Source organism: Macaca fascicularis, chromosome 14, assembly GCF_037993035.2.
Source record: "Macaca fascicularis isolate 582-1 chromosome 14, T2T-MFA8v1.1".
Taxonomy (NCBI): Eukaryota; Metazoa; Chordata; class Mammalia; order Primates; family Cercopithecidae; genus Macaca; species Macaca fascicularis.
In genome coordinates this window covers 114,168,550-114,196,166 of record NC_088388.1, presented here as the reverse complement: position 1 = coordinate 114,196,166, position 27,617 = coordinate 114,168,550, and the positions used below count along the sequence as shown (strand labels likewise).

Sequence of the window (27,617 nt, the reverse complement as noted above, 5' to 3'; positions counted from 1 at the left end):
TGAAAGGAATGGATGGAAGGGAGTTGATGCATTTCTAATGGATGGGTTAGTTTGTTCAGCAGTTCTGAAAGTATAGGTTTAGATCTAGAGACTCATTGTTTTTACTTTGCATTAGTTTAGGTACTTAATGTGAATGTTATATATGCATTTTGCTTTCAAATTTAAAAAATAAGTAGGGAAGTTTAGCTTTACTTTTATTGTGTGTGTGTGTGTGTGTGTGCGTGTGTAATGTGTAATGGGATGTATAATGTAATTTCAAAGCCCTCTGATGCAATATTTTGGAAATAAGTTGGTAGTACAATTAAAACATATCTTTGGTCATAGATTACTTGGCCTTATGCCATTTTCATAGGCAATGTCCTACTTAAATAGCCTGGATTGGCTGAGAAAAATAATTGCTGCTATGAAATAATTTTGCAATTACCACTGTAATTAAGGGCAGTTTGTTAATGAAAGTGCTTGGTGAATAATGACTGCAGGGCACTCCATCTTGCCGCTTCATGCCAGATGATTGGTTCATGTGGTGGAGGTAGTTAGGGAATTAGTGACACAGCTGTCATGGTTACAGGATGGATGTAAATATCCTTTGCAGTTGATGATGAAGAACAGTCATTAGCCTCCTGCCCCTTGGGAACTGGTCAGAGGAACAAAAATAAACTTAACACATGATGGTAAAAGCCATTCCTTATGTCTCCTTTTCTTCAGTATGAACAATTAACATTCTAATAGAAACTGCAGAGAGCATGTGGATGAACCTCTCCACTTTCCAGGCGTGTTAGTGTGATAAATGTTCTTTTGTGTGGGGCATTGGTTGTTCACAGTTTATAACCACTCTTATTAGCTTCTAGGCCAGTTAAAAACTGCTCTTTAGAGACCCACAGGCCCTATTTAAATTTTTCGTGTTCATCTCCAGGTGTTGTGCATTCAGTTTGACCCTTTGAAGACGGTCCCCGGATGGATTTTTGCATGCTGTCTGCAAGGCTGCAGGGGCAATTGAAGATCAGTTTTCTGTATCTGGGCTTACTTGCTTATGTAACATATATATTGTTATGAAGAAGACCTAAATGCTTCTCTGATCTTCCTTTATAGTTTGCAAAAGTCATTGAAGGTTAAGGAGCCTGTTTTTCCTCCTCCTTCTTAAAATAAACGTCCTAGGTGTTTAAGTATGCTTCGTATTTATATTCATTCCACTTCCTTGGTGTTTTGATGTTGTTTTTCATTGTAAATTTGCTTAAGCAATCTTTTGTGGAGTAATTTCATAACATGCACACACTGTGGTTTTACATTGAGTTGCTCGTGATCTGCAATTCATTAACTTTTGCTGACTAGGAAGTCAGTATAGCACGTTGCATTTTCTCTGTTTATCTTGCTATAGAGTCAGTTTCATTCCTTGTAAAAGATGTTGGTAGAACACTTCCTTAAGTATGGCTTCTCTTGCTGTCTGATATGCTGAATCTTTTCCTCAGGGCCTTAAGGAGAGATTGTTGGAGTTTGTATCATTGCCTCAGAGGTGACCAGATATCCTCACTAAAGGAACGTAACAGTTTTCTGGGTTTTAGCTCAAAATGACTATTCACGGTAACACTATATATTTTAAGGATGAATTTATTGCCGCTCGTGTCCGGATACGATTCTCTGCATTTGCTGTTACTTTTGTGCCCGTGTCTCCTCTTGACTTTAACAAGAGGAGGTGCCAAATGGAAGGATCAGAATTCCACCTCAAAACTACCATACACTGTAGCCCGAACCTCTGCCTCTTCCTTTTCTCTTCTTTGGCCGTTGTGGAAAGAATGAATACTATCAACCAGCTGAGGTGAACAGAGCCTTGTTCAGATGTTTAAATGCTTCCTTTGCAACTGAGTCATTCACTCTCCCAAGATGAACTTCTTTTCTCATTAGCCATAGCTAACTCACTGTGGAGATGTTTCAAGCTGACTTGATTGTGATCAGACATGATAGGATACAAGGTAACTTGCTGACCCTAAATAGTAGGGGTGAGTCCCCCAAAGCCAAATAACTTGAAAAACTTTACATACTGAGCATTTTTAAAAATCTGTTTATCTTAGTCCAGTAAATGACAAAATCCTTTGGAAAATGGGCATTATTCTCAGGCATGTTCATGGCTGGCCAAATTATTTGGGTTTTGGTGTGATATGACTTTGGGGACTCTTCGCAGGATGCCTGGGTACAGGAGGAGCTGGAATGCTCCACATTAAACCAACGTTGGGAAGCAAGAGGAGAGAAGCATGCTAGAAAACACCCTCCCAGTTGAATGAAAATTGCACTGTATTATGATTTATTCTCTCTTTAGCAAAAGTAAGGGCTTTGTGGTAGGTCAAGATAACTAAATGGGAAAGAAAGAAACAATTGTGTTTTTAATTGGTGTTGCTTCAGGTACTGGGACTGAGAGAGAAACTTTTCTTCTTTTTCAGGAGAGTTATGACACGCTGTCGTATTTAGATACTCAGTTTGTGTTACCATTTTTGTTTGGTTTGGTGGTGTTTTGATTTTTTTTTTCCTATTTTGTTTGTTTGTTTGTTTTTGGCTAAACATATGCGATGCGTGTTTAATTGAATTTCCAAGGCAGCGATACAGGCACCCGTCAAAAACTATAAAGATTCACTGCAGGTTTTCGGGAGAGGTGGCCATGTGAATTTAACAATCTGCAATGAGAGGGGAAAAAAAGTTTCTGAGTTTGTGTAAGTAGTTGAGATTCCCAAGTAAAACAGCGTCTGTTCTCATGTAGCTTTCTGGGCTAGTTTGGACAGGAGCTGGCATCTCATTTTTATACATTAACAACTCTTGTCAGATTTCTCTAATTTCTTCAGGACAAGTCAAAACCCTTATAGTTCTCCACATGAAAATGTGTCGTGTCCCATCCTGTCCTTTTGCCATCTTTTCTATCAAAGAAACACTAATTATAAAAACTGAACATAAATTTGTGCTGTTTAATAGGTTTGGGTTTAATTTTGCCTCAGTGGGAAGACGTTTCCATTAAAAGAGTCCTTTTTTTTTTCTCTTCCTCCCCCCTTTTTCTTTTGGTAGAACAGCTAGGAAAGGCGTAGGAAATTGATTTTAGTGTCACAAAGGACATTTCTGACAGGAATGTGCTTTGAAATGATTCAAGGCATCTGTTTCTCTTGCATATGCCTAGCACTGCTGAGAGCTGTACCTAGATGAAACTGTTTAACGTGTCAACTCCAAATCCGATCACAATTTACATCCCAGTTGCTTGGTTGGAATTTTTAACATTTCATGAACTTTCTCCCCTAATTTATGAAACAAGCTTCTGCTGAAAGTGACCATTTGTTCTAGATGCCAATATGTCATGGTCAAAATTGACTTAGCTTGAGAAGTTATTTGTTTTTGTATGGTCACTTTGCCTGTGAAACAAAATCATCTTTGCAGTTTTTATTCCTGCTGGCAGGGTTTGTGAACGAACACTTGGTGGGTGTTTTTGTTACCATTTGCCTTCCACTGGTGCTATGTCTATCATACAAGCTGGCTCAGAGAATTCCAGTTTTAAGAGTGTCTGAGCACAGAAATTATGGGCACTCTGTTTACTACTGTATCCATGACATCCAGCATGGTACCTTGGAAAGGCACCTAAAATAAATCTTTCATATACAAATGGGGAATGAGCACTTTCGACATAGTCATACTACATAGTCTTAGTCATAGACTCTTGATTCTGAGGGCTCACTCGTCTACTCTGCTTATGTTTCTCAGAAATTAGTAAGGCTCAGTTGTGTTACTTATAGTGAAGAATGTCCTTTGAAGTTGAAGGGCAGGGGCAATTATTTTGTGTGTGTGAACTTTTTATACTCATAGAAGAAATAATTTACTGGGGATGAGAAGAAAAAGCGACTGTGTTGATGCATAATAGGGACCTGAGCTCATTAACTTAATTGTTTAGTGGCTCCTGACTGTTCTTCTCTCCCCCAGTGTCCCCGCATGTGCCCTTGCACAGTATTTACCCATGAGTTTTGAGTGGAGAATCCTGAGAAGGGCTACTACTCTGGCCTTTCCCTCTGCTAATAAGTCTACAGCCAACCGAGCATAGTGGTGGTGTTTGTACAGGTGTATCCTGGGGGACTAGTTCCCCAGTGGACTCACTTGTTGACCTTGAAGATGCATGGTCACTCATGACTAGTCAGTTGAGAACATTATCCATAATATTGTTATCAATATCTTGCATCTCTATCAGCAGTTCTCTGGGATTGTGTTAGTGAGGACAGAGAGCTTCACATTTGCAATAGCTTGAATGTTTGGAAATTTTCTTTCCCTCACTTACTAGTCTAGGGTGGGTGGTCCAGGTCTGTGGATGGGTTGACTCCACCTAATTGTTCAGTACCTAGGTTAATGGCGGCTCTGCCACCTTTTGCATGTCACTTCTGGAGTCACTCTGGTCATACTGTTTCAGCTTCCCAAAAGGAGAAAGAAGAAAGTACAGGAGGAGCAACCTCAGGCACTAGACTGGAAATGGCACACATCACTTCCACTCACATGGAAAAGAACTTAGTTGCCTGGCTGACCATGCTGCAGGCAAGGCCAGGAAATGCAGAGGAGCAGGCCAGCCTTGTGCCAGGCAGCATGGAAGAAGGGGAAAATGGATTTAGTGGACAGTTAGCAGTCTCTTGGACTTTAGGTTTTTCCCAGTCAGTTAGCTGTCCAGCAGCTTTATATTGTAAAGCTAGTTGATCTTAGACTTTAAATAATAGCTAGTACTATCTATGATAATTATTCCCCCTTTAGGTTTCTCTGGGTCCAAGCTATTTATAAATTGTACTAACTGGCAGAGCACACAGCTTACCTTCTTCTGGTTAATGTCAAGGGCTCAGTAGTTTGCACAGATATATTTTTACCCTTTGAAGTGATAAATTAACATTTGAATGGTTGTTTCATTTCCTTCCATTTTTTTATGTCTGGGACACATGGTAGAATAGGGACATGTTTGTAGATTTGTGATTTCTTCTTCATTTGGGAATATATTATATGTATTATTGGTATGCTAGTCATTCATTGTATAGGAAAACCCAGAAGGGCATAATCACTATTGTCTGCAAATATTATTATATAGTATATGCAGATGGTCACTGCCTAATGTAAAATTAGGTTTCCCTTCAGGATCTTTGTTTAGAAGCAGTTCTTGAGGTGACATGAGAAATCGTAACCAGTATTATTGCTTTCTGCTTTTCTAGTTTTTTTTTTCCTCCAAGGATCTAAAAAATCATCTACAGCATACTTTCCTCTGCTTTGATTAGATTTCAGAAACATTGTCTGATATTTCTGCTCACATTGTTTAGAGAAATTATACTCCCAACCATCTCTTGGCTGCTTTCGGGTGAAATACATCAACATCTTTGAGACATTTTAACCTGTGGTTAGACTGGCTTTAGTCTCTTCTGCTACTTTCCCACAAACAAAGAGTTGTCAGAGTTCTTGCTATGCAGTAGATTCTATTTTTAAGGCAGGATTTAGATTATTAGTCATCTGATGTTTTAGGTGTTAGCACAACTAGACACTTAATTTTGGTTTTGTGCCAATGCACATCACCTGGAGTTTTATTTTTGGTAAGGTGGGGACAAGAAATAAATGAAGTGTGTTCTAAGCTGTTTATTTTATGTAGAATATAATTTTATTTTAAATATACTCTTCCTTGATCTATCTTGTTGCTCTAGTATTGATATGGCATGAAGTAGAAGTAGATGTTTTTCCTGAGTATGATTTACTGTAAGTCCTGTGACTTCAGCTATATTGAGGCTACTACTAATGGATTAGTACATTCCCGCAGTGTATTTATTTAGCATCCTACCCTCCAGTAATCAAAACATGAGATGCTTCAGTGTAGAACTGCTTGCTAGAGGTGATGGAGAGAAAACACACCTCTCTAGTGGTGATATTAATCTGTTTTCACTGTCTTGTGTATGTGCTTAATGTCTAGGGCATGTTAAATTGAGTTATCAAAAAATAGAGTCCCTGAAATTTAAATAAAGCGGCACTGGAGCAAGAAACTAATCATTCTTTTTCTGATAGTTAACCAGTTGCCACCTTTCCCAGCTCACATTATAGCAGCTCCTATGGGTGTCACTACACTGTCACATTGTTCTGTAATACTCTGTTTACATTTCTGTCTTCTGTACCAGACTGTGAGCTTCTTGCAGGAAGGGAATGTGTTGTATTCATGTTCGCATGGAACTTCTAGTCACTAGCTGATGAACAAATTAAAAAAATGAAGAAACATTAAATACATTAAGTAGGAAAATCTTATGCTTGTGCTGATAGGTGAAAACTAATCTGATGGCATTCCTTTAAAGTTTGTTCAAACAGGTTGGTATTTGTGATTTCTGGATATAGGGAATCTTTTTGTTGCCCATCACTGCTCATCTGATTAATCTTAGTTTTCTTAAAAAATCAAGAAAACATAAACACCATGTATATTGGTCTAAAACGATACAAATGATAACATGAAAAAGAGAGTTTTCCTCACTGAGGTGTGTCTGACTTCCTGCAAGCTCAGCCTGTTTTCCCATCTGTCAAACTGGGGGAATAACGGGACTTAGCTTTTTGGGACTGCTGGGAGGCCTGAATGAGATATATTTGACCCTTGAACAACATGTGTTTGAACTGCAAGGGTCCACTTATACGTGGATTTTTTTCAATCAAACATGAATGGCAAAAATAGTATTTACGGGATGTGAAACCCACGGTCTACACTAAGGGCAGATTTCCCTATCCTCACATTCTGCAGGACCAATGGCAGTACTTGAATACGCGTGGGTTTTGGTATATGCAGAGGTCCTGGAACTGATCCCCAGAATACACTGAGGGATGATTATATTTTGTGGCGGGCTTAGCCCAGTGCCTCACACCATAGTAAGCTCCCAACAAATGTTAGTCATGACAATCATGAGAATTGTTATAGTTTTTTTCATTTCCTGAGACGTCTTCCATGATTATTAAATCTTTTAAATTTTTATTACCTATTTTTTATGCTTGATTTTTTTTTATACTTGATTTTACTGTTAAATAGTTCATTTCGACAGCAATCATCAAATAGTGTCTTTCATTACCATGACTAGAACTCAGGGAAAGTTAGGATAGCTCTCTACAGTCATGGAAAACAGGAGATAATAAGATCATCTTTCTCTTTGTAGGGATGTCATATCATGAAGTAGCTGAACTATGTAAAGTGGTACTTGTTTGTTTATCCAGCATGTAATGCCTGTAACAACAAATAGAATCTCTTGGTATCAGATGGTTCTGAAAGCTTGCACAGAACACAGTGATATGATAAGATGCCACAGACTTTAATGTTACCCACAAATACTACTCTTCTTTTTCCTTCATTTTTAAGTGTATATTTCTGGGTCAGACACTGAAATGTATTTAAGCATTTCTCTGCTAACCTTTTATTGAAGCAGGTATTTATTTTCTATTCTTTCTAAGATCTAGTGATGAGGTGCAGTGCCACCTCACTTATCTGAAGGCCATGTATCAGATAACCTCAGCTATCTGGAACACAGCTGTGGCTTAGGAGTAAACCAGAAAGGCCTCGAGCTGCCATAGGTGTCACACAGTCTTTGCGTTAAGGCCTATGCACACTACTCAAAGAAAAGCCGCAGGGTTTCACCAACAGCAAATCTGTCTTAATTTTACAATCCTGTAGAACTTGTACAAAATCTTATCTGTTACTTATCTTTTCTCCACCCCCCCATACATACATGGGAACTAGAAAATTTGAGGTTTGAGAGGTACAGAGTTGGGGAGGTGCTGCTAGATACAAGTAGGCTCAAGTAGCATGAAGAATTCATTGATAACACTTAGCAGGATGCAAGTGTTGACCTGAATCAGCAATAAAGGTAAAATTCTTTTTTATTTTCACTCTGTTTAAGAAGGCAGGTACTCTATAAACTTCTGGAGTATTTTCGTCAATTATAATTTAATTAAAAACTGTCATAATGATTCCAGATAAATTGGAAATTTCCTTTTTCTCTGTTATTTCTGCCTACTTATGAAGTTTCATGGGCATAACCTTTTACTTATGAGTATGTTTCCTTTACTTGCCTTTCCCCATTGTGCATATATGATTCTTTCCTACTTTTATTTTTTTCCCATCGAAGGAATAAAAATAAACATTTAGGTAGTAGAGAAGCTTAAGATGTCTTGAATAGTACATTTGCCAAAGTTTGTATTTTTAGTTTTTAGCACGCCATTCTGCATTAACTACCCCATCCCAAATACCCAACAACAGCAAACCCAGCTGTGTCAGCCTCTGCTTTCCCTCCAGGACTGGATTTATAAGCATGAGGCTAGGGATTACTCTCAAGTATCAGTAGAATTTAGCACCATGCTATGCACATAGAAAGTGCTCAGTAATTCTCACAGCAACAGTTATTTGAGATAGATATTGTTGTTATCCCCATTTATAGGTGAGGATGTGGAGGTTCACAGAGATTGAGTGACTTGCCTCAAGTCACACCGCCAGAGGATAGAACCAGAAATCATATCTCGCCAGCTGGTCCTTTAGTCCATGTGTCTGATTGTCCTAGCTGCAAGGCTCACTGCTTAGCTTCAAGAAAAGCTTGGCATTTCTGGATTTCCCATTTCAGTTCTACATAACATAAAAACAGATTCGTGTTTCCTAACTGACAAAAAGTAAAAGAAAAACAAAGGACTGATTGAAATCCGTTATTAAACTTCTTTGAATGATTGAATTGGCATAAATGCCTAGCTCAAAGAAAATGAACTATTTTAAAAGCAGTAATATTTCATGATACTTTTTTTCCCCAATTCACCTATTCTTTTCATTTTTACTTTGACAGAATTCTTTGGTTATATATTAAAAAGCCTATGGGTTAAAGCTAATCTTATATGCTTAAAATTATACATTGACAATCTTTCTTTTGGTTTTCCTTTTCTAAACTTTTTTGGAGTGTTGACAACTTTAAAAGAAATGGCATGTTCCTTTAACCCTAAGAACATTTTATTTAAATTTAGTCACTGGTTTGGAGAAAGAATAAACAGAACTTTTCATTTAAATGTTCTCATATCTTGGTAGAATGAATGGGTAGTGATATGATTTATAGCTTGTATAAGAATAAAGAATATAAAAGAAAATTGAAACCCAAAATTATTGGTTTCAGCAGAGCATTTCTGATTTAATTCTAAATTGTGAATACCGTTTACATCTTGCTTTTAAATGTTTCTTGCCAGTTTGTAGAAGCAAATCTCTACCTTTTGTGTGACACATAGTTTAACTGAATACTCATCGTCTATATAGATAATTTAAAATTAAGAGAGGTAAATCATCATTCATATCTAGCATAGTGCTTCAATAAATATTTGTTGATTGAATAAATGAATAAATCAAGGAAGGAAAGGGAGAGACAGAAGGAAGGAAGGAAAAGAAGGAAAGGAAAGGAAGAAAGGAAGGGAGGAAGGAGGGAGGGAGGGAGGGAAAGAAGGAAAGAAAAGGAAAGGAAAAAGGGAGGGAGGGAAGGAAGGAAGGAAGGAAGGAAAAAGTAAAAGATTGCTGTGTTACACAGTAACAGGAATAGCACCCACACTTTACAGAAAAGTTTTGGTACCATAGATATCTACACCTTTCTACGAGAAAACTAAAATGTGAAAAATAGAATAGGTTACTTTGCGGAAAAAAACACTAACACTACTGTTTTGCAGACGTACCATAGATCAGCTTTGCATAACATGGAAATTATCTTGCATTGTCTTCATTTAAATATTTTCTAGTATATTTATTGAATAAAAAGACAGATATAGAATTAACGGTGGTTACAATTTCTGTATATATGAAGCATCTACCACTGTCTTTGACTTAACCCTTCTTATGTCTGAGCTTCAATCATGAGTTTTTCAAAAAATTATTTCTAGAAAGCAGAATTGGGTTTCTTTAATTGACAGTGGAGTGTTTTGCTCCAGAATACTGAAATACTCCGTTGTGATATTGGAAACTTTCACCAATTAAGGACAAAAACCTTCTCATATATATATATAGTTTGTGTCTCTTACAGGAATCGTTTTAGAAGTTCATGTAGACTTATTTTATTGAGGCTGTTGAGCAATGTCTTTTTTCTACTTCTCCTTGTGAATTTTATTTGGATATTATTTGAATAGTCTCAGAGGTAGCAGATCTTTATTTTTTAGTATAATTTATTTGGAATCAGCCCAGAGTTATTTGGAATCATGCTGTTAAGGTGGACACTGAAGTTGTGGATTTAAAAAAAGAAAGCCCAGTTGTAGCTGTAAAACACTAGGGTGTACGTATGACACATCAATTGTCATAGAAGGGAAGGATATAAGGAGTAGCTCAAAATATGCAGGACCAATGACAGTATTGTTCGAATAAGCATATGACCCTTCAAGGCAACTATTGTGAAGAGTAATTCTCTCTTAAAATTTTAAATCTATAAATTCCAGTGGTTTTTCTTCAAAGTTTTAAAGTCTCACCTTACATAGACTCAAAGACTGATGTGTAACAGTAGGACAAGAAGAACCTGAATACTTAGGACCTAGTTAATCCTAAAGAGCTGAAGCTAAACATAAAGATCACTGTCAACCTTGGCATTAGCCTATTTTAGTAATTGGGCTCAGTGTGTGTGTGTGTGTATATATATATACACACATATGTGTATATATATTTTTTCTGGCTTAACTAGTTGAAAATTCATTTAAAAATGTTCTTCTGATTTTTAAGTTTTGTATTTATATTTTTTGTCTTCTTGTCTCATTGGAAACAGGGTAACTGCATTTTTGGTGTTCTTGCTGAGAGAGGATAGGGCCCTTTGAGGAACATGTTTTCTGATTTGCAAGATCTGGATACCTGGGACATTAAAATTTTTCAAGTTACTTTTTGCAAAGGAAAATTGCTAAAAATTATTTAGCCTCTTGTAATCATAAATGCTGACTTCTGCTTAAAGTATTTTACCAAGAATGGCTAACAAATACTTTTAAATGGGTTAGAGGCATATCTATAACAAGTATCTCTGCAATGTGGAAAATTAAGCTTGCCCTCTAATATGGAAATTGAGATAAGTAGAAATGAAAGCATTTAAATATATGTTATAAATATCATGTACATTTCATTGGCCTGAAATACTGTAACTATTTGAATGCTATTCCATGATGCCAGCTCTCTCTTTGACATTCTGACCACATCACTCACTCACTCCATGCTACCCTGCATGGAATATTGATGGAAAACTTAAATCCTTCTCATTTTGAAAAGTGAAGCATGGGTAATTAAGCAATGCATCCATAAGTTGGACACTAGGTTTTTACTGAGGCCCAGTAATGAATAGAAAGTGCATTAACCAAATTAAAACTGTTGCATGTCTATATGTTTGGACATTGACATGTCTGTGAATTTCATTACTAGATAGTGAAGTCATGCTTATCAAAGCGCTTTCCAGAAATTTCCCTTGTATTAAAGCTTTGGTTAACTTCTAAGTTAGTCAGGGGAGATAATCCGGTGACACTTCATCTTGCTTACTAATTTAAGAGTAGTCCTAGATAATCCTACTTGTCAATGACCCGGAAATCTAAGACAGAAAACAAGGCCTTTCTCTTATACCGTGTTCAGTACTAAATAAATGTTATCCCAGATTCTGTTCTGTACCAATGACTATGAAAATTTTTAGATACTTACCTGGCAGGGGTATGAAACCCCATCTCTACTAAAAATACAAAATTAGCCGGGCATGGTGGCACATGCCTGTAACCCCAGCTACTCGGGAGGCTGAGACAAGAGAATCGGTTGAACCCGGGAGGCAGAGGTTGTGGTGAGCCGAGATCGTGCCACTGCACTCCAACCTGGGCAACAGAGCAAGACTCTGTCTCAAAAAAAAAAGAAAAAAAATTTTGAGAAGAATTCTGTTATATCTATGTCTTTAATATAGAACTGCTAAAAGTGAGTAGATGACCATTAATCTTAGTAGGTGATGTACAGTCATGCATTGCTTAACAACGGGGATATAGTCTAAGAAATGTGTTGTTAGGCAATTTTGTCCTTGTGTGAACATCACTGAGTCTACTTACATAAACATAGATGGTGTAGTCTATGGCACACCTAGGCTCTATGGTATGGCCTGTTGTTCCTAGGCTACAAACCTATACACATGTCCCTGCACTGAATACTGTAAACAATTGTAACACAATGGTAAGTAAGTGTTTGTGTATCTAAACATACCTAAACATAGTAAAGGTACAATAAAAATACAGGATTATAATCTTATGAGACCACTATCCTGTATGCAGTCCATCATTGACCAAAACATTGTTACATGGCACATGACGGTATGTGTGTGTGTGTGTGTGTGTGTGTGTGTGTGTGTGTTATATGTCCTCTGCAAATATCCCTTAATTAAAATTTTGAAGTTAAGTAATGTTTATTGCTGAAATTAGTTTAATACATAGAAAAATGTGTAGGAATTCTATATAATCAAAATTATGTATTATACTGCCTGAAAGTTTACATTGCATATTCTTTTTACACTGTAGCAGAATTTGATCAGAACTAAATATCCTGAAATGAATGAATGGCTGGTCTGTTTCTAGCTCTAACATGAGTCACTAATAAAGTATTTTGGCGCTTCGTGTTTTTGAATGCCTTAGAATTGGGCTGTTGCCCATCCTAAAAAAAAAAATCTAAAGTCAAGATGCTGGTTCCCTGTTAGCTACAGAAAACACAAAGGGGGAGGAGGGAGCTAGTGCTGGTAGAATAAACTCGATTTTAATAGAACTTTAAAGAATCCCTCTTTCATTGTGGCCAGCCAGTGCTCTATTTATCCCTTACCTCATTGTGCTGTGATTCTCCAAGCAAGAGGGGAGAGAAAAGATTGAGAATCAAGGTGCAGAGAATAAGCAGTAGAGACCAAAAGGACAAAAAAGCAAACACTGACTAGAGGAAGCAGAGGACTGAAAACACAGAAAAGCAGAGGAATTTCAAAGACAGAATTGGATAGATACATATCAAAACCAGTGAGAGAGGAAAGTTCTTACTGATAATGCGAACTGGGTTGAGGCCTGTGTATATAATCAGAGACCTGTCTGAGCTGGGAGGCACCCATAGGCGGGAGTCCAGATAATCTTGTGACCTTCTGGGTGTTGCATGGCAGGTGAGGCTAGAATCTAATTGTTTTCTATCTCGACATCATCTCCATTAAGTACTTGTCAAGCTTTGACTTGAGGGCTCCGGGTGATTTGGTTTTTGGTGTCTCTCTCAGAAGGTGGTTTCCTCACTTAGTTGAGTGAGTTCTCATTTCACCATCTGAGCTTCTGTGTCTCCTGTCTAGGTGTCGATTTCTTGCATGGTCTAGAGAGTCTGCGCAGTCTTCAATTGTAGTTCTGACTAAGAGGAGTCATCATAATTTACCCTTCATTTCTGTCAGAGACGGACAGTTGATAGGTTTTTGCCTATCATGTTGTTTACATAATGATTCCATACAGCCAGAAGCACAAAGGCAGTGACCTCATATTACCTGGTAATTTACTCCCAAATCAAGGACAAAAACTGTCTGACAATAGGCACTTGATAAAAGTGAAGCTTGTCATTTGTTTCCTTTTTTAATTTGAGTTGTGAATTTAACATATTTGTTGTCATTTTATTAATATTTATAGGTGTATGTAGCAGAGTTTTATCTTACACCATTTTAATTCTTTGTATACCTGTTTGAGGTATGATATCCAATCAGATTATTTCTTTGATAATTCTAAGATGAAATGCATAGGTAGTAAATGTGTAATTTTTAGCACAATATCTCTATTTAAGTTTTCTTTGAAGTCAGGAAGTTTGGACATAGCTGTTTATTATGCCATAGTTCTATCTCTTCCTAAAGAAAACCTACCATTGAATTAACTTTTGCATAGTGTTTTTCTATCAAAGCATTTGATCCTTGTTTCTGCAAGATAATCCTAAGAACTTTTTATTTTGAGAATAGAAGACCATGATGGATTTAATTCATAACGGGGAGCTGCTGCAAGGAATGTAAATGTAAGCGCTTGATAAGGTAGGATTTCCTAGTTGCTATGGCAACCTTTGGGTCATGAGCCTGAGAAAATATAAAGTAAGTCCTGAAGCTGTGAAGATGATTATAAAATTTAACTGTCATTCTTCATTTAGAGTTGATGGCAAACATTATTTACTTAAGTTTATCTCAAGGCAGGCGAAGATCCATTTTTTAAAATCTGAGACTCAGATCACAAATGAATCCATGTTGCACATGTCTAACATTATAAAGCACATGCAGCATTTATTATTCTAACCAGACTATTTGTACATAATATCCCTGTAGATTTGGTCACCTTCCTATGGAAGCCGACAGTTTTCATCTCTTGAATTCTTAATGAAAACTGTAGAATGCAGTTGTATACATTGAGTAATTTTGCAAAAATGTGTGTGCTTTCCATGCCAAAAAGAAGGCCTAGGGGATTGTATAGGAAGGAGGCCTTTGTGCCTTCTTTTCAGGTTTAAATATAAATGGCAAACTGTTTAGGGTGGACAAGCGCCAGGATATTAATACAGTTGTATATTCTCAAAATATATCACAACCTGGAGATTAAAGGGATAGGTTAGAACCTATTTCACTAATGCTTCCCATCTCCTGGTAGGACACAGGGTTGTGGGGAGGGGGAGTAAAATCTGCTTTTTCTCCGAGGAAAGAATAGATTTGGGGTGTCAAGTTCCTAAATTGAGATGTGACGTTTACCTGTACACTATGACAAAGTACCAGTTTTTCTTGCTTTATCTTTTACAGAATGCTGTTAGTTTGCACTAATGACCTATGAGACCCATTGCAAATTACCCAGTCTTGCAAATTAGTGAGTATGTGAACAAACACTATAAAACTATCAGATACAGGATCAAACAAATGTCGTTTACTGCAGGAAGAAAAATAGACTTGCATATGGAGAAGGAATGCATTTTCGCAACCAGATAAGTGCTTTCCTGTTGTCTGCTTGCCCACCGGGGAGCGTCAACACATGATATGGTCTGTGGCAGCCAATGGCTTACTGGCTCTTGGGCAAAAAACATCATTTTTTAAAATGCAGGCATAGAAAATCTCAGTGATTACATGCATACTGGAATCTGGTATTGAATTGTTTCCCTTATACTTTGCCTCCTTAAAAGTATTCCCCTTTCCAGCTTCATATGCTGAATGTTTACACTAGAAAGGAGAACAGGATTTAAGGCTATTAAGAATAGCATGCATACCTGGCCGGCTTTTTTGTACCACACCCATCTGAACCTGGGGGATTATTTGTTGCTCCCCTTTTGGGGGATGAGGTAGAATCCAGCCCACACACCCAGCAGCATACACTCTGCTCATCAAAGCACTTTTCTTAGTTGGTTTGTTTTCATGTCTAGCAGCAGAAATAGCCGCTCTTTTGCTTTCCTTTCTTCTTCTGGCATCTTGTAATTGCAACCGGTAATGTGGCTTCCTCCTAACCTGGAAGCAGCACAGAGACGGCAGCATTTCCCCACTCACACACAGCCTTGCTCCTGGCTGTCATCCAATGCTGCTACCGTTGGGTCACCAATGGTGACCCAGTGCATCACCATTTGTCTATCGCTCCATCTCCCTTCATTGAGAACTTTTCCTGGGCCAACCAGTTGCCTCCTTTATTTTTGTCACCCTGGCTACATATGTTCTATCAGGTTTGCTAATAGCAATAGCCCCAATAGCAAAAACTATATCAATAATGAACATTTTCTTTTTTTCTTTTTTTTAGGTAAGAACATGAATATTTATTTAGAATGAGAAAATAAATAACAACAAAGTACAAACTTTAGAAAGCTAACATATACCATAAACTTCACAAAATCTAGAAAATATAATTGTTTGAATTGCCTGATATGACTCTATAATACCTTTCCCGCTGTATTTTTATAGGAAACATCTGGAAAACTCCCATCAGGTGTCTTTGATATATCAGTTTAAAAGATGCATTTGCTATTTGTAGGTTTCTTATAGGTTTGGGGTTACAAACATGGGAATCTGAGAAGTTCTATTTCACATAATTACTAGAAAAAACATTTCTCTTTTTTCTGAACTTTAGGTTCAGGAATACATGTGCAGGTTTGTTACACAGGAAGACTTGTGTCATGGGGGTTTGTTGTACAAACTATTTCATCACCCCGGTATTAAGCCTAATACTCATTAGTCATTTTTCCTGATCCTCTCCCTCCTTCTACCCTTCCCCCTCCGATAGGCCCCAGTCTGTGTGGTTCCCCTCTATGTGTCTGTGTGTAGTAATGGACATTTTTAAATTATGTACTAGGCACTGTGGTAATGTGTGTGTGTGTGTTTACTGAATGTTTTACCTGATATAATTTTTATACATACATATATATTTCACTTCATTTTAAAAATTATAGAGTAACATTTTATTTTGTGTGTGTATAGTTCTAAAGTTTTAACAAATGTATATGTTCTCAAGACATAGAACAATTTTGTCACAACAAAAATCTTCCTCATGCTCTGTGATAAGCATTTTGAGTGACTGCTGTTTAATTCTTATAATGTTATGGGGTGTGTACTGTTATCTCTTTTTTACTGTTTTATTTTTAATTTTTGCTGAGGAAGGTGAGACTTAGAGAAATTGAATAACTAAGTCAAAGTCACACACTAAATGAACAGGGAAGCCTGGATTCGAACTTGGAACTAAGTTCTGTCTAAGCCTAGAATTCCAGCTTTTATGCATTATTTCACATTACTGCTAACAGAACATGGCTTGGGAGCTATATGATCAGTACAAAGGTCTACATGTTAGTTTTATATGATATAAATGTGATGTTGCACCTTGTAGATGATCACAAGATATTTTTATGTGATGCACTCTCAAAAGACTCTGAAAGACTAGGGTTATTTTTTGTTTGTCTGTTTTGTTTTGTTTTGACTTCAAGTAAGACTAGTAAGAGGACTGAATTGAACATCTCAACTGGAAACCATTAGTACTCTGCTTTTTAAACTAAACTTCCCAACACCCAAGTCTCATTACTGTCATGCCTGTTTCCCTCCCGGGCTGTGTCATACACATAGAAAGTGAAGCTGGGCTTTTTCATTTGCCATGGCCAACTCACACTATCCTATCCCTCTTTTGAAAAAAAAAATAAAACCCTTTTCAGTAGCTGTGGGCTCCTCTGTGAGGGTGAGTCAGCTTTAGGAATAATAACCACAATCTTTCATCCACGCCTTCACTCTAATGTGCTGATGCTCAAATCATCCTAAATATCAATACAGAATTTTGCTTTAGACTAGTGATTCTCCTGCCATCACTCAGTATAAATCCCCTGAAGTGCAAAAGAAACTATGAGCAATAAAGGAGGTGCTAAAGTTCTATTTGAGCTGGGGGCGGAGGCAAAATGCTTTGCTCAGGGAAAGGCTAGTGCTTCCTAGATGGTTAGAGAAACTCCCTTCTCCTCAGAACTTTTGCAGTTTGGAGCCCAACCTTAAATTGAGCTTTACTAGGATAAATGTAGTTTTATGACCAGAGCCTACATGTATATCTCACAGTTTTAAACAGTGTATTCACCTCTTCCGGATGATCATAGTCAGTGATGATCATGGTGAAGCTATGAGGAAGCAGCCCTCCATGTGCTCGCTTTCTTCTTGTCTTTCCTTCTCATAGTTTTGCTTCTTAATTATAATGATGCTAGACGCAGGCTGTTAAGGTACATTGTAAACAAGGGATACAAGCATTCCCTTTGTATAGGTTGAGAAATATTACTCCAGCAAATTTTGTTTCAAGAGTTCTTCAGGACAGAATTTGGATAGCATGGGTTTTCTGTGATATATATGCTTAAGAAGTAATATTCACGGTATATTGGTATAAAAGAAAGAAAGGGAGCCCGATATCAACATAAAATTGTATTTTGGATTCTTTGATGCCTTAATTTTATCTTTCTCAAGGCAGCATCTTAGACCTTCACTCCTGTGATAAAACACGCTCCTGTCTAAAGACAGATGATGGGGTCCATTTTTAAAGTGAGGCTGTATTGAAAGCCTAAAAGCCAAGAAAAGAGTTTCTATCTTCTATTTGTGGTTACCATTCATGATGAAGAGGGTGGGAATCATTGCCATAATTTAGATGCAGGAGCCCCTTGAAAATTCTCGTCTTCAGGAGGTCTCTAGGAATGTTATTCACATCATCACCGAGTAGCTAATAGTACTGAGAGTTGTACATATCTATGTTTGTGTTTGTTTTAATGTTTTACTTCCCTTTTTGTAGCCTAATTTAGGCTGGATCAACTAAAAAAAGTCTGTTGCATTTGCTTTTTATAATACATTTAGAGTAGATAATCTGAAATCACAGTTTTCAATCAGAAAGGAATTTTGGAGGCTTTTATGGAAAGATTACTACAAACTAAGTTTTCTTTCCGTTTTTTCTGATTTAGATTCCTTGAATGCACTTTGTTAATGTCTGAACATTGAATCAAAGAGTGTATTTCTCCCATTTTTAAACATTGCAAATTCAAGGCAGGGGCCTCTGCTTCTGTCTTCAAATGAATGAGAATACCATTTTAAGAGAAAATGGCGGCTAAAGTGTCAGTGCTCTGTATCACCTCTATCAAAGAGACTGATTACAATGTTGATGGTGATTTTCAAGGCCATCTCCGTCTTGCTTCTGCTTCTTAAGAATGTATAATGGAGTCCAACCTTAAGACAAATAGGTCAAACTGCAGAACTCTGCAGGAATATAAGAATGGATTTCAAAATAATAAAGCCGTGCAACTTTGAGATTCTATATACTATATAAGTATCTCCTAATTTAGAGGACATACCTTTTAAACATCTTTCCATCAGGATGCATATTGGTGTCTGATCTTACCATTCTCATGCATTTTCAGCTATTCTAGAATTTATTGAGTTACTGATGTTTAATCTTGAATGAAGGTTGAAGAGGAGAAAAAGTACATACACTGTGTTCACCAATTCTCACTGCTGATAAACTGAAAACAAATTGTTCTCCCTGTGGGGCAGGAAAAAATATTTTTGAGAATATCCCATCTGCAGATAAAGTCAGTGGCCATTTGTGGTCCTGTCAAAGATAAAAATAAATGCCATGTTCAGCTGTATTAAATACTGTACTTGAGCATAAGGGAGAGTGTGCATTTGTCTTATTTCATTTGTCTTCCCGGTCTGCGCCCATTTAGCACTGCAATAGCAGTGAACTTCACGCGCAGTCAGGCCCGCTCGTTCATGTTTCCTTCCAGTTCTAAATTGAAAATATTTTTTTGAAAAGAACTATGACAAAAGCAATTTGAGTTAGTGATATCTTGAAAGAGAACCCAATTTAAGATTACCTTTATGGTTGGTCATTGTTACCTACAGTAGGCAGATGTCATGGTGATCTTCTTGGTATTAGTATTCCGAGAGAGTCTGACCTGACAGTGTTCAGGTAACATCACAGATTGGGCTATAATATTGAAATTTCAAGTGCTGGTGCAAAGGGCTGCTCGCGGAAAGCTAGTGCAGAGAGAACCACTGTAACTGAGGAGGGCAGCCAGCCATTCTCCTCATCCTTCTATAGTTAGTAAATACCACGTGACAGTGAGTGGCTAATTAAAATGTGTGGAGCGTGAGCTTTGTAACTGTAAACTGTAGAGAAGGAAATCGGAAAACAATGTTGTCTTCGCTGATTTTCCGACCTGTAACTGAAAATGTTGTATCTTTCCAACTCTTTCTCAAAAACTCACCACGCTGGTGAAATGTAATCATATCTTTCAGATTTATGTCATTACAACTGTAACAGGATCAATGATTCATGAACATACGGAGCTAAAGTCTCTTACAAGATGGAGTGGTGACTAGGAGGAGAAGTTGTTGTTAAAGAGGACCATCTGTCTTTGAAAGTGTGATTTACTGAGGCATTCACCTCTGCCCCAAGCCATGAAGACAGGATCTAGTGACTGGGTCTCATCGCCTTTCTCTTCCTGCCTTCTTCCCTTTCTTCTCCTCATTCTATCCTTAGAGCCAGAATCAGTCAAGAGATTCAGTAAGAAATGATGCTACTGTGAGTCACATAGCTTCTTAGAGCATCTTATTTACGTTCCTAAAATCCCTACCAGACAAATAACAAGTGTTACAATTGTTTCTGTGTTTCAGATGAGGAAGCCAAGACAAGGAGATGAATTGGCATGCCCAACACAGAAGGGTGTCAGTAGCATTGCTGAGACTTGTGTCTAAGTCTCTGCTTTGTGGATTATTCACAGCAACAATTATTCCCGTGAGAATCCCTAATTACCACCTACATCCCTGTCAGTTGGTGGTGAATCTGTAACAATTCACAAACTGCATATTCTGCCTCTGTGTGATGAGGGAATCCACTCTAATTTTACACTATGCAGAAATGAAATGAGAGGCCAATGTTACTTCTAAGGGACCATGCAGTGCAGTCCAGAGGCAAATATGAATGACATCTAGCTCTGCCGTTTTGGCTGTTCCACATTAGTGCAGCTCTCCATTCATCTACATAACCAAGAGTTAGTTATTCTTAAACCCCAGTGTTCTGTCTACTCATGCACAATTTACCTGCATTTCTCAAATTCACCATCCCGTAGTGTGTTTGGCTTTCAAATCCATTTTGGTGCTTACAGTTTGTGTCATGTTTTTGGCCCTTAGGGATGCATTGGATCACATAGGATAATCTATTGAACATATATTAGTTTCTTGATCTCAGTAGAGTAATGGATGCTGAAATGTTTCAGCAAGATGTATTCTGTAACGATTCAGGAATTGCATACTCTGCCTGTGTCAGAAGCACAACATGTATGATTTTATTTGTGGCTTAATCAACAGGAAAAAATGCCAAGCAGCTTTGACTAGCTGGCAGTGGATCTGTTTGTGTTTGCCTTATTTTCTCTATAAGACACCTGCTGGAGATGAGAGCCGGCAGAAACACCGAGTAGGTATCCAGGGCTTCATTATAGCAGTATCTCTAATGATCAAAGAAGCCTTTTTTATACAATCTTGTTCCTGATCATGCAGCTGAACATCTGTCTACCTGTCTGTCCACCTTTTAATTGCATCATCCAGGTCTCTCTGATCCTAGACGGTCTGTCAATGCAGCTCTGCTTTCCACCATTTCTGATCATAGTTAACACAAAATTTCCCACAAAGCAAAACAGTAAAACTGAGAGCTTTCTAATAAACTTGAACTGAACCATTTTATGAGAAGCTGATTTTCTATTGCATATCCAGTGAAACCCTTGTGCTAATTTATTCTCCAAAGCCAAATACTGTATAGCAAGGTGGGGAATGTACTATAGGAGTACTTGAAGCATTATATTTACTGGATACAAAAGGAGCTTGTTCTACACAGATGCTGCAATCTGCTAAACACTGATTTGTTTTAAAACATTGGCAGTAGAAAGTCAGGAATTTAATTCACTGATTTATTTAGGTATTCACTTGTCAAATACTTATTAAGACAAACCCATTATGTATAGGACTGTGTGTGATTCGAAAGTGAGATAGTGTCCACACTCTAAAGATGAGATTCATGTAGATTAATTGTAAGAAAAACATTATACATTGATTTCTATAAGAAAATACTCAAAAAGTGGTGTAGTGCTTGTCTCAGTCTGTTTTGTCTTGCTAAAACAGAGTACCCGAAGTGAGATAATTTATAAAGAAAAGGGATTTATGTAGTTCATGGTTCTGCAGGCTAGGAAGTTTAAGGGCATGTCCCTGACTTCTGGTGAGGGCTTTCATGCTCTGTCGTAACATGGTAGAGAAGATCAAAGGGGACGCAGACACATGCAAAGAGGAGGAAACCTGAAGAGTGTCCTGGCTTTATAACAACCCACTCTCTGGGGAAATAATCCATTTCCGCAAGAGCTAATCCAGCCTCACCAGAGTGAGAACTCACTACCGCGAGAACCAGCACCACGATGTTCATGAGGGACGGCCCCCATAGCCCGGACACTTCCTACTAGGCCTCACCTCCCAAGCCCACCACACTGGGAATCAGATTTCCACATGAGTTTTGGTGGAGACAAACTTAAAGCATAGCAGTACTCCAGTGGAGGGAGAACTCACTTCCAGTGGGGCTGATAGAAAATGGCTTTGTGGGCCAGGCACAGTTGCTCATGCCTGTAATCCCAGCATTTTGGGGGTCTGAGATGGGAGGATTGCTTGATTCCAGGAGTTTAAGACCAGCCTGGGCAATGTAGTGAGACCCTGTCTTACTAAGTTAAAAAAAATATTAGCTGGGCATGGTTGCACTCACCTGTAGTCCAAGCTACTTAGGAGGCTGAGGCAGGAGGATCACTTGTACCCAGGAGTTGCAGGTTATAATGAACTATGGTTGCACCACTGCACTCCAGCCGGAGTAACAGAGTGAGATCCTGTCTCTTAAAAATATATAAGAAAAGAAAGAAAATGCCTTTATAAAAGAAGGAGGCCTTAAGTTGAGCATTGACAAATGAGGAAGATTTGTAGCATTTTAAGAATATAGTATTAATAGTTGAAGGTATTCTGAATAGAAGGACCAGCATTAAAGCGTGGAAACAGGAAACCCCAAGTCATGGTGAGACAACAGTATGTTGTAGGCTAGTTTGATCAAAAACATGGAGAGAGTAATTCCACAAGAAATCATGCTGAAAAAGCAGGTGATAGTAGATCCTTCAGAGATTTGAATATTATGTTAGGAACTTTGGATCTTCTTCAGTAGAAAGCAGGAAGTAGAAGTAATTGAAGCCTTTAAGAAGGGAAATAGCAGGATTTATATATATATATATATGTGTGTGTGTGTGTGTGTATTATATTGATCAAAGCATGCAGTATGGATTGCAGAGGCAGAGAGTGGAGCCTGAGAGATCCTAATAGTCCAACAAGGAGTATTGAGTACTTTAACCAGGGCAGAAGCATTGGGAGACAGAGATGAAGACCAACCTCAAGGATGTAGAATGTACAAAGGCAGGGCAATTGATCACAAAGGAAGGAGTGAAAGTAACTTAGAGAGGGGCCAGTAGGCAGGGTAGGTGGATGTACTGATGTGATGGATTTTGCCATGGACTTGTTGAATGCTCATTGATACTAATGAAAGTGCCCAGGACTCTGTTGTCAATATAGAGTTGGGAGTGGATGAAATGCGTCAGAGTGTAGAAACAATGCATAGTTGAACTGATAGCATCTGATAAAACGTCTCCAAGCAAACTAGATTAACTAATAAGCATTGCTGTCTCATTGAGCTGATATAATACTTTTTGTTGTTGTTGTTGTTGAGATGGAGTTTCACTCTTGTTGCCCAGGCTGGAGTGCAGTGGCGTGATCTTGGCTCACTGCAACCTCCACCTCCCAGGTTCAAGCGATTCTCCTGCCTCAGCCTCCTGAGTAGCTGGGATTGCAGGTGCGTGCCACCATGCCCAGCTAATTTTTGTATTTTTTTTTAGTAGAGACGGGGTTTCACCATGTTAGCCAGGCTGGTCTTGAACTCCTAATGTCAGATGATCCACCCACCTCCGCCTCCCAAAGTACTGGGATTACAGGCATGAGCCACTGCACCCAGCTGAGCTGACATAATTCTGTGTATCAGTGGGGAGGCTTATCACAAGTACAATTTTTATTTAGGCTTTTTGAAATTTTTTTTTGAAAATTTTATAATCACCTGAGGCTTCCCTCTCTATTTTATTACCTTATAAGAACCCTCAGAAGAATAGCCACATAAGTGGGCAGGAAGAAAAGGAGGAATTGGAGGTGGGTGTGGTACAAAAAAAATGAAAAAAGCCAGAGAAAGGAGGAAGGCCCTTCCTCCAGTCGAAGGGAGAGTGCTGAGGTGGGAGTGGGTCAGCACAGTATTAAATATTAGAAGAGGTGGAAGTAGATGAGAATGGGCTATTGAGTGTAATGTTTAAGAAGAAGTTGTTTCAAGAGAGTAGTTTCAGTAGTTTAGTTGCATTAAAATGGTAGGAGCTGAAGGAAGGAGGGTTTGGTGAGGAAGTGGAGGCAGTAGGTATATAAACACCACCACTGGAGAACAGGCTGTGTTTCTCAATGGTGCTAGCAGAGGCCTCCTCTGGCAAATACATGACTTGAGAAGGCAGCCCAGGTTCCTTGTGAAGAGTCTAGTGGGGTGTAGTAGGGGTCACCAGAGGCTACATCTGGAGAGGCAGACTCATCCTGATCATGTTTCCTGGCCAGTAGCCATCTGAGCATTATCCTGTTTATTACCTGTATTGCTGAGATACTTCTCCCCACCTGATACTCCATACTGAACAGTGGTGGGTATCAGGAAGCCATCATGAATTTCAATATCTTATTCTTGCTTGTGAAATAACTTAAGATATGTTGTTTTAACTTCCTTATTTAACCTCTCTAAATCATACCGTCTGAACCCTATGAGTTCAGACCTTAGAGTACCTTCAGATTCTAAATCATAGAGTCTGAAGATTATTTACATAGAATAACTGGCCTTATGACTGAGAAATAAAAAGTTTGCTTCTTATTCTGTTCCTGTACTTGAATTTGGGACTTAAATTACAGATGTTGATTACTAACAGAAGTCTGCTAAATCCTTGGCTTAGGCAGTATAATAACATAGCTAATCATAGCCAATAATAATAAATATTATTAAGCAATAATGAGACGAAAACTAGTGGTTGTCTCCTTCAATAATACTGGCTCCAGGGCATTTACAGTATAACATTTTGTATGTTTGCTTCAAATTTATGATTTTGGGTTAGATGAGACTGTAGGATAGAAACTTTAATTACAAGTTGGGTTTTCGGTTCATGTGCTGTGGAATAAGGGATAGAAACCTCAGAGATCTTTAAAAGAGTTTTTGGGGTCTCTTGAGGGTAGAGTAGTTATACTGGATCTTTTCGCTATAAAAAAGTCATTGGAAACTTTGGTTTTCTGCCTCTTCCCCTCTTTTAATGTCATTTCTTCACAGTAGTTTAAATGATGGCTAATTGTGCTGCAGCATTTGGTACACGTCATATATCTACTTTTCTAAAAGCAGTGAAGTAGTGTAAACATGTGGCATCTTTTTTCAAAAGATCTATCCAGTAATTATCCTGAAGGCTATTACAGTATGCAAATAGCAAGGGGCGTCCTTGTCTCCTAAATTAGAATATCAATATTGATTCAACATGTTCAAAAAGAAAACAATATTTCTAACAAATGTTAATCCTGCTTCAGGATAGTGGAAAAGACGCTGGATGTCAAGGTTTGATAGGATTTTTATAGGATTTGAGTTCTGGGTGCCCCACTGACAGATCTGCCTGTCATTTGAGCTACTGCCCCTAGTTTCATTTTTCTCATCTACAAAATGGGCATGCTAATGTCTGCCCTTCCTTGGAGGATTGACTGCGATAATGACTTGGTATACCATAACATGCTATACAAGTGTCGATTATTATTATTTCAGGAGAAACTGTCATCTCTGAATTATTAATTATTACTAATTTAAAATGTTCTGAGCACCCGATTTGTTCTGGCTTCCACATGGAACTTAAATTGGCCTCAGATAAGGATGTGCTGTGCTTCTGCTCTTTCATGTTAGGGAAGTTGAGGTATGTAGATACGAAATTGATTGCTTTTTGTTTTCCATTGAAATCGCTTCTCCTTGCATATTATTAATGAGCTTACTATACTTGGTATAAATTAAATTCACATTGCCTGAAATTACTACATGAAGCTACAAAAAATAATTTCTTCTGACAATGAAATGATACAGTCTTACAGGTACTTTCAGTTTTAATGTAAACATGACTGCCTCTGATCCATTTAATACTCCCATCTTGGTGTACTTGTATGTATTTGGAATCCCTTGACTTTAGACTTGAACAAGGTTGTCAGCAACTGTGCAGAAGTAAGTGTTTTTGCCATCACACCAGGTGGATGACCCCTCCAGCTGTTGTTTCAGTGGGTGGTAAGAAACAGAAGACAAGCCCCTAGTCTTCATTACCCTTAGGTGTGAAAAATTCTCCCAGTTGTGTTTTCCATAGGTTCCCAATATACCAATTACTTCCTAATGTCATGCAGACACCTATATTCTCAGAAATGCCAAAGAAAGGCTGCCCTGCAATCTCTCAGAATTATTTTCCCAGCTGAATTTGTCAGTCCAAATTTAAAAGAGCAACAGGCAATTAAATATTCATTTTTAATTTTTTTTTTAGTCACTCACTGCTGCAGGTCCCAGCTTTTATAAGATTTCTCTGACTGTGTAGAGTACCGTATACTAAACCCTGTTGTCATAGTATTAATTAATATTCCCTTGCAGGCCCAAGTGAGGGTGAGAGAGATTTGGCTGGGCATTTTGGCTAAGCAATGCTAATTTATAGGCCTGGGCGGTGGAATATTATGGAAGTGTGTAATGATAATATCAAAACTGCATTTAATTCCTGAAGAGGAAGGAAGGCTAGCACATGAGAGACAGAATCTGCTGTTCCCTTTGTAAGTGAAAGGTCATGCTACTGAGCGCTGCGGGGTGGATCGGTGAGAAATGAGCTCCCGTTTGCTAGGAATTAGAATGAGTCTATCTGATTTTCCTTCACTTGTGACCTTTAAAGATGCAGCTTTTAGATTGATAAGCAGGTGGATGCTTTTAGTAACCCAATGCAGAATTTGTTTCATAAAAAAGACTATCTTTCAGACACTGAAGATATTGCTTCCACAAAGGGATTTTTTTCTACAAAGCCTCTGGAGAAAGAAATTCAATGATTATATCTTATCTGTCACACAAAGAGAAAATTCAGAATTACTGTATGTTCAATTAGAACCTTTTTTTTCCCCCTCAAAGCATTAATCATTTTCTGGAACACACATCCTCCAGTTAAGAATCTCTAGGAAGGCTTGACAGTGGGCACTCCTCGTTGCTCTCGCCTCTGGATTTCCTGCGCCACTCCACAGAGCCTCCTCCGTGCCGATAAAAGAGCTTCCTGTGTTGCTATAGTAATCCTTTCATGTTGGGCACTACGCTATCTTGAAGGCAATCAGATGGGAACAAGGAGTGGGGAGCAGTACAGAGTTAATGTCAGACAGCTGAAGGTGATCTGCGCTATTCTATTTGGAGATGTTTTGGTATGCTGAAGACGGGATGCCAGGCAGCGCAAGCCCTTAGCCCACTGTGGGCCCAATTTGATGTTTAGATATTTAAATATGGAGTTTTTTATGACACTTGTGAACTCTAAACGTGCCTTACTTTGGATTTAAACAGGTTGAAACAGCTTCCTTTCCACAGCCAACAAGCTCAGATTTCTCTTCCTCTCCACTTGTTTTCTGTTCGTAATTACATCATCCATCTTATTTGTTCTAATTTCCTCCTTTTATTTTCCTTATCTCCTCAGCCATCAACAGCTCAAGCCCATCAGTGTGTGTTTGATTTTGTCAAATGCTGGTGTTTTATTGGGGCTTCTGTGCTGTTTCTGTTTCTCATTTGATATTCCTACCTGATAAGAAATTCTTCATAAAGCACCCCTGATCAAATACATCAGGCCTTCGTTCTTTTCCTGTGTACAGGTTTTAATTTCCTATTCAAAAATCACAAATGAGGTTAAAAAAATGCCTTTCTCCCGCACAGTATGCCTGACTTTTTAAACGTTTAGGGAAAGCAGAGGAGTGAGCTGACTGACTTCATCCTATCAGACTTCC

General features: G+C 38.2%; 1 protein-coding gene and 1 long non-coding RNA gene across 19 annotated transcripts in view; both read left to right on the top strand.

The window, feature by feature from the left end:
• The window catches only part of LOC135967125 (uncharacterized), a 40,582-nt gene extending 23,446 nt beyond the window's left edge, over positions 1–17,136 (top strand). The window contains exon 2 of the long non-coding RNA XR_012423725.1: positions 914–17,136. This is a non-coding gene — a long non-coding RNA (uncharacterized lncRNA). The remainder of the gene's footprint in view (positions 1–913) is intronic.
• The window catches only part of CADM1 (cell adhesion molecule 1), a 349,474-nt gene that overhangs the window by 188,463 nt on the left and 133,394 nt on the right, over positions 1–27,617 (top strand). The window lies entirely within an intron of this gene.